An 8,571-nucleotide genomic window follows, 5' to 3' on the forward strand; every position below is an offset into this window, starting at 1 on the left:
TGGGTTTCATCTAGTTACTGTGGCAATGACAGGTCATGAAGAGGATAAGGGTTCAACTACCGTAGCACACAGCAATTTGAATCGCGTTGTATTAATGTAGTAAACAAGAGCAGAAGCGAGAACATGGGTTTGTATCGGAATGATCAATGGGTTGCTTGACTGATGTAGTGGTAGTAGGATACTGCCCTTCAGACGGATACTCGGGGTTATCCTCGGAGGCAGAACCTACCACGAAAATCACACCGAACATAATCAACACATGGCAATATGCAACAATATGATGCATGCTATGACATGGCAAGATGAAAGTTTCTTGGCCTAATGCAAGCTAAAACAGGAGGGGATGAATTCATTTGAATCAAAGATTCAAATATTAGCTCATTAAACATGGCCTTATTAGAGCATTACCTTATTCTTCTTAAACAGCAAGGTTAACTTGTTTTGTCATGCATGAAACAATTACAGATGGATAGGTTGAATTTTTCTGATCATTTTTCATATATAAATCATTGCAATTGGAGCTATGGTTGATTTTCTATGATTTTTAGAAGTTTTGGCTGTTTTCTGGAATTTCCTATTAAAGAATAAGTCCAGTAATTGAATTAATGCGTCAGCATGACATAGATGTGACGTCAGCGGGTCAACTGGGTCGGCCAGGTCAAACCTGACTGGTGGGCCCTCTCTGTCAGTGTCACAACTAATTAACAGAATTAAATTAACACTAATTAGCTGTCAGTGGGGAATGGGCCCACATGTCAGTGAATAAACTAATTAAATTTAGTTAAAACTAATCCTAAACTAATTAGCAGACCGGCCCCACCTATCATAGACTCAGGGGGGTCTACCTGGGCCCACACGGGGTCAAACAGGGTCAACTCGCCGGCGGCTTGACGCCGGCGACGTCAGACACGGTGGAGGGGATCGGGTTTGCGTCTTCGGCGACCAAATCGACGGCGGAGAGCGGCTATGTGACGCGGGGAGCGAGCCGCGTCGTTTGGTGGAGGAAGTGGGGATCGGGGAGGCCGAGACCGACGCCGGCGACGACCTTGGCGGTCGCCGGAGTTCGGGCAAGGATGAAACCGAGGCTACGGGGCACGGCGAGGCATGGGGAGTGGTGTGTTAGGCTCCTGGGAGTGCATGGAGGACAAAGGCATGCTCGGTGGCGCCCCGACGTGGCTATGGCCACAATGGCGACGTGCGGCAGCGGCGACGAGCTTCGGCTTCGATGGCAGAGGGGGTTAGAGGACACGGACGAGCGCGGGGAGAGGGGGAAACGATGGCGGAGCTCACAGCGGTTGCAGGGGAGCGAACGGCGAGCTCGGGGAAGGGCTGGAGCGAGCGGGGCGGTGAAGGGGATCTCCGGTGGCCAGAGTTGAGGATGAGCTCGATGCAGCGTCTCCGGGGCGAGCGAGCGCTGGGGGCTCGGCCTACTTGATGTAGTTGATGACGGCGGGGCTCATGGACACGATGGCGCGGTGCGGGGACGACGGAGGGCACGGCTATGACGATGGTGCGGTGACAGGAGCGTCGTCCATGGTGGGGAACGGCGAAGGGAGAGAGACAGGGGGGAATGGCGTGTCCAGGGGCTGCGGGGTGCGACGTGGAGGCGTTCAGGCGTCCAGGGGCGCGGGCGGCAAGCAGGTGACGCCGTGGCGAGCTCGGGCACGTCGGCGTCACCTCCCTGCCTGCCTGGCGGGGAAGAAGCAGCTGGCTGGCGCGGGCCAGCACAGTGCTGGGCCGGCGGGTGAGCTAGCTGGGCCGCGCCAGGTAGGTTTCTCTCTCTCTCTCTCTCTTTCTGATTTGTTTTCCTTTTCTATTTTTCTTCAACTGTTGGGCTTTATTAAAAATACCTAGACATCTTTAAAAATCCTGAAAATAATTAGGGGCTCTGTTTAGATTATTCCCAACAGCCCACACTTATTTCCAGAATTATTTGAGGATTTAAATTATTTGTTAGCATTTAAATGCCCAAATTCAAATACTTATGATTTAATTCAGAGAATCCAGAATGTCCTAGAAAAGAGTGCACCATTTTTGCCAGGGATTTTAGCCCAATCCAGAAATGATGAACATTTTGTGAAGGGCATTTTGGGTTCATTGAAAATAATTTTAGTAAACCCTAGTTGTTTCCAGGGGGGTGCTGGGGTTTCTGTCTTCCCCATTTCAAATTTAAGGGAATTTAAACATGATGCACACTCTAATGCTTAAACTAGCTAGGGTGTGACAATATTGTATCACATTATCCACCACTAGGCCTAATATTATCTGCAAAGGAAGAAAACTTGTTAGTTGAGGGAGTCCTGGATTAGGGGGTCCCCGGACAGCCGGACTATATCCTTTGGCCGGACTGTTGGGCTATGAAGATACAAGATTGAAGACTTCGTCCCGTGTCCGGGTGGGACTCTCCATTGCGTGGAAGGCAAGCTTGGCAATTCGGATATGTAGATCTCCTCCCTTGTAACCAACTCTGTGTAACCCTAGCCCCCTCCTTGTCTATATAAACCGAGGGTTTAGTCCGTAGGACAAAAAACAATCATAATCATAGGCTAGCTTCTAGGGTTTAGCCTCTATGATCTCGTGGTAGATCAACTCTTTTAATACTTATATCATCAAGATCAATCAAGCGGGAAGTAGGGTATTACCTCCATCGAGAGGGCTCGAACCTGGGTAAACATTGTGTCCCCCGCCTCCTGTTACCATCCACCTTAGACGCACAGTTCGGGACCCCCTACCCGAGATCCGCCGGTTTTGACACCGACATTGGTGCTTTCATTGAGAGTTCCACTACGCCGTCACGATAAAGGCTTGATGGCTCCCTCGATAATCGGCAACGATGCGATCCAGGGTGAGGTTTTTCCCCCCAAACAGATCTTCATATTTAGCGGCTTTGCACTGCGGGCCAACTCGCTTGGCCAGCTGGAGCAGATCGAGAGCTACACCACTAGCCGTCAGATGGGCATCGATCATTCGGTCATTCGGTGATCAAGCCCACTAAAACCACCTTCCGAGGTATTATACTAGGTGTGGAGGCCAGGTGTACAAGCTCCATCGCCCTTGAGGTAGTCTTCTGATCACCGGACAATTACCGCGTCGAAGAGTTCATCTTTGACATCGTCCCCTTTCGCAATGATTATCAGGCACTGCTCGGACGAACCGCGTTCGCTCGATTAAATGCGGTACCACATTATGCCTACCGTAAGCTCAAGATGCCCGGTCCGCGCGACATCATCACAGTTAATGGCAAGGCCAAATTTTCCCTTGGCAAGAAGGAGTATACCGCTGCTTTAACAGCAGAAGCTACAAGTGGCACCTTCCAACCGAACCTCGAGTCGACGGCCCGACTCCCGGAAACCACCAAAGGACTTCGAACTACTTCGGAGCAGGATAGCCCGGCTCATTTAGAGGTCAATTAAACACTCCAGCAAAGGCCATGACATGCCACATACCGCGGCTCAACCACTCTGCGGCATACAAGCATTTCTTACATTTTGTTGGCAGGTTCAACTTTGTGCAGATCAGGACTGGTGATATGGAAGCAACTCGAACGCACAAGGGAATCCTTAGATATTCCCTGCAATGACCATCCGACTATACTCCGGATCCGCACACAGCTTCTTCCCCCCTGGTTTCAGCAGGTTCCATAGTCATATTTCTTTTTTATCACATTTCCTATACTCATACGCATCGACGTACTATTCAAATACAACATGTGGATTTATATAATGCTTATCTACTGTTATTTCTTGTTGAAATTCTTTTGTCAAGTGGCATCTGTACACCAAGATATGCCTTAAATATGTCGGGGGGCTTCGTTTTACCCATAATACGGCAATCAAGTCCGAACACCTTCATGGAAGTTCGACACCCCGAACTTATAGCATTATATGCATCAGCTCCGAATCATGTCTTGGGTCAAATGTTGGGTTTGCCCGGTTCCCATGTTTTGCTACCTTACGTTCCACTATATCGGCTAAGGCGGCACAGGGAGAGCTACTACGTTTGTGTCCCGGTTCTTCTGGACGAGCACCTCAGTAGAGAAAGCCGAAAACTGACAGTCATGATACGGTGAGAGCTGGTCGGCTGTTCGAGAGGTTGTAAAATCTTTATGGATTCCTCCCGCATAATGCCATAACCAATGCAGCGTGCGATGGATCGGCTTTTCTTTCGACCAGGTGCTTATATAGCCCCTCCTGCGGTCTTCTGAACACCAGGGGCTGCGCCTACCTTCCTTTTCTAAAGCTCCTATGGCTAAGTGAGAGTGATAAAGCCCTATAGTCCGATTGCCTGGTTCGTTGTGTTGAACACCTCCTTCGAAGGACCCAAAACTGGGACAAAGAGTGATCAGGTTTATCCTGAACCCCCCCGTACTTCCTACCGGGGGGGGGGGGCAGAAGCCGACGACTGGCCAACTCTCAGGATTAATATATAAAATGGCCGAGTAGGAGGATAAACTTTTATATAACATGCAATAAATAATAGAAATGACCTTATTCAACATTACAAAGGACAACATGATTGTATTCACGGAAATATAATGTCCTTGGTGCATTGCTTCGCTGCAAGGCAGGATCCTTTCAGGACACTTTCATAATATAATTCGGGCTTGCGGTGCTCCTTACCCTCTGGCGGTCCCTCGGTCATCAGCTTTTCAGCATCCATCTTCCCCCAGTGCACCTTTGTGCGGGCGAAGGCCGTTCGCGCACCCTCTATACAGACCGACCGCTTGATGACGTCAAGTCGAGGGCAGGCACTCACAAGCCGCTTCACGAGCCCGAAGTAGCTGCTTGAAATCGGCTCGGCGGGCCATAACCGGACAATCAAATCCTTCATGGCTAGTTCAGCCGCCCTATGCAGTTCGATAAGCTGTTTCAGTTGGTCGGCAAAAGGCACCGGATAATTCGGTGCCAGATACTGCGACCAGAAGAGCTTGTCCGCAGGGTTCCCTTCTTCGACTCGGTAGAATGGGGCGGCATCCAATATGCTACGGGGCAGTTCCGCAAATACCCCTGGAGGAATCCGAACTCAAAATTAGAAACATGATTTTCTCCTCAAATACTTGCTTTACATGGAAAAAGCTTTACCCGGCGCGATCGTCCTCGCCTCTTGGATCTCCTGTAGGGCGCCTTGGGTTTTCCCCCTGGGCATCACGCGCGGCCTGATGAGCCCTGGCGAGCTCGGATTCTTTCTCCGTTAAACTCTGCTCCAAGGTTTGACATTTCTTCACGAACTCTTGAAGCTCCTGCTCAGCTTCAATAACCCTGGCCTCGTGCTTCTCACGAAGAGCCTACTCTGCGGCTGCCTTTTCATCGGCCTCGACAACAGCCTTCCTCAGAGCCTCGACTTCGGTCATCACCCCTGGCGCAAATAATGAAAAATATTTTATCATACTGGAAATTTGTTCGCACTGAAGGCGAACAAGGCTTGCGCATACCTTGTTTATCTTCCAACTGCCTTTTCAACTGGCCAAGTTCTTCTTTGGCCCACTCCAGACTTTGATTCAGTCCGGAGACCTCCGCAGTATGAGAGGCAGCAGCCACTGCAGACACCTTCTTATGAAAGAAGAGAGATAGATGTCATCAAGTGAGTCTTGCTGCGAACATAAAATTGATCCTCTGTCCGGTCCTTTCTTGCACCGAGTAGTGTATGAGGGGCTACTATCCATACTATGACACTCTTCGAAACCTCATAAAACTTACCTCAAAGCCTCTTATAAGGCTGATACATGCTTCATTCAGTCCACTCTCAGTAGACTGAATCTCCTTAATCACCGCATCCATCAGGGCACGGTGTTCATCTCGATGGAGGCGCTCTTCAGTGCCGCCAACAAAACCCGGCACCTCTGGTTGGACAGAGATTGAGGTTGGAACAAGCACGCCCCCTCCAACCAAGGGAGGCCGCCTGCTTGATTCTGGAGCCGTATTGGTCTCCGGAATTGCGTATGGCTGGGAGCCGAATTCAAGATGGCTCCCGCCGTCGAATCCCATGGGAATCTTCTCCCCCATGTCTCCGGCCCCCGAAGTTTGACCTCCAAGCGACGCTTTCACGATCTCTTCCCCCCTCTTTGGTCGGGGTCCTTCTGGGATGAAGCCCCGGTGTTATTCACATATTTGGGGGAAGGGGCCTTCGGGGGCGCCCCGCTCTCCATAGCATCCGAGCTTAGCAAATCCTTTGATGAGGATCGTTCGGTGCAGGACCTCGCCGGAATACAAAAAATATAGCTTAGGTTAAAATATTATTCCATGATGAGTCTGGACGCATAAACGTGTTCGGATTTTATACTCACAAGTTTACCAGGGGCTGGGCCCGGGGATCCCACGCCGGGCTACTATCGGCGGCTGCACTGGACTCTTCCGGAAGAGGAGCTTTTCCCCTTTTAGGCGACTCGGCCTCCAAGTGTCTGGAGGCCGCCCTGTTCTTTCTACCCCCCGATGGGGATTCGTCTTCGTCCTCCTCCTCTTCCTCTTCGAAGGCATAATAGACGTTGGAGCCTTCGGATATTGTGTCCGAAGTGCCACGGCGACGAAGGCCGCCCCGGGTCTTTTTGGCCTCCTTCTCGGCCTTCTTCTTCGACGCATTGTACGGCGCCCGGACCAGCATCTTCGTTAGAAGTGGGCAAGCCGGTTCTTCGCACAACGAGGCTGGACAGTGGATCCGCCCCGCCTTCTGCGTCCAGCCCTAGGGGAGTTGAGGAAAACACATTAAGCACTTCCCTTGGGTTATGCGGATAAAATGCGTAAAAACATACCGAGCTTGCAGGGAGGGACAGTTGGTACCTGCGGTCCTCAGCCAAGTCCGGCCATGATTTGCCGGACTTGAAAAGCACCTTCCAGACGCCTTTGTGCGAGGAGCCAAAGAGCTCTCGCAGGGTCTGGTGCTTGGCCGGATCAAATTCCCATAGATTGCAAGTCCGGTGTTGACAAGGCAGGATCCGACGAACTAACATCACCTGGACTACATTGACAAGTTTGATGTTCTTGTCTTCCATATCTTTAACATGCGTCTGGAGCACCGACAGTTCATCGGACGAAGACCAGTTCAGGCCCTTCTTGGGCCAGGACGTAAGCCACAGAGGGGCTCCGGATCGGAACTCTGGAGCGGCGGCCCATTCCGTGCACGCGGCTCAGTGATGTAAAACCACTGCTGTTGCCACTCTTTGACGGAATCATTAAAAGTACCTATTGGCCATGTGACATTGGGCATCTTGCTCACCATAGCGCCCCCGCACTCAGCGTGCTCACCGCTCACCACCTTGGGCTTCACATTAAAGCTCGTCAGCCATATGCCGAAGTGTGGCGAGATGCGGAGAAAAGCCTCGCACACGACGATGAATGTTGAGATGTTGATGAAGGAATTGGGGGATAGATCATGAAAACCGATCCTGTAATAATACATGATGCCGTGAACGAACGTGTGGAGGGGAAACCCTATCCCGCGGACAAAATGAGGGAGGAATACAACCCTCTCTTCGGGTTCCAGAGTAGGAACGATCTGTCCCGCCATCGGGAGACGGTGGCCGATTTTTTTGGCCAGATACCCGGCCTACCGAAGCTTTTTGATATCCTTCTCCTGGACAGTAGAGGCCATCCACTTGCATCCTGCTCCGGATCCGGAGATTTTCGGAAGGCCTTTGTGGGCGGAGAAGACGAACGCTCGGGCGCTGGAGCTCGGGCGAAGGGGAAAGGGAGTCCTTATCCCCTTATAAAGGCAGTAGGGATTCTGTGCCTCCCCACTTGCCTGGTAAACTCGCTTATTCCCCAAGCGCCGTGATTGATGGCGCGGTTGGGTTACCCACACCCGTATTGATGATAATCCCGTGATAAGGGGACACAATCTCTGCTTCGACAAAGACGTGCCAAGAAAACCGCCTCGCACTATGTGCAGTAGCTGGTTGAGAAAAACGGTTCGAATAATGACCAGGCCATGGCGTGATGTCACGCTATGAAATTTGTCAGCACATTACATTTGTGGGATATTGTACTCTCTACGGTGGTATGTGGAATTTGTTTTGCAGAGCCGGACACGGTCCTTGTGTTCGAAATCTTCTATGGAGTATTCGGAGGAAGAACCCGCCTTGCAATGCCGAAGACAATCTGCGCGCCGGACTCGTCGTCATTGAAGCCTGGTTCAGGGGCTACTAAGGGAGTCGTGGATTAGGGGTCCCCGGACAGCCAGACTATATCCTTTCGCCGGACTATTGGGCTATGAAGATACAAGATTGAAGACTTCGTCCCATGTCCGGGTGGGACTCTCCATTGCGTGGAAGGCAAGCTTGGCAATTCGGATATGTAGATCTCCTCCCTTGTAACCGACTCTATGTAACCCTAGCCCCCTCCGGTGTCTATATAAACCGGAGGGTTTAGTCCGTAGGACAAAAAATGATCTCGTGGTAGATCAACTCTTGTAATACTTATATCATCAAGATCAATCAAGCAGGAAGTAGGGTATTACCTCCATCGAGAGGGCCCGAACCTGGGTAAACATTGTGTCCCCCGCCTCCTATTACCATCTGCCTTAGATGCATAGCTCGGGACCCCCTACCCGAGATCCACCGGTTTTGACACCGACATTAGT

Source organism: Triticum urartu, chromosome 4 (assembly GCF_003073215.2).
Source record: "Triticum urartu cultivar G1812 chromosome 4, Tu2.1, whole genome shotgun sequence".
Lineage (NCBI taxonomy): Eukaryota > Viridiplantae > Streptophyta > Magnoliopsida > Poales > Poaceae > Triticum > Triticum urartu.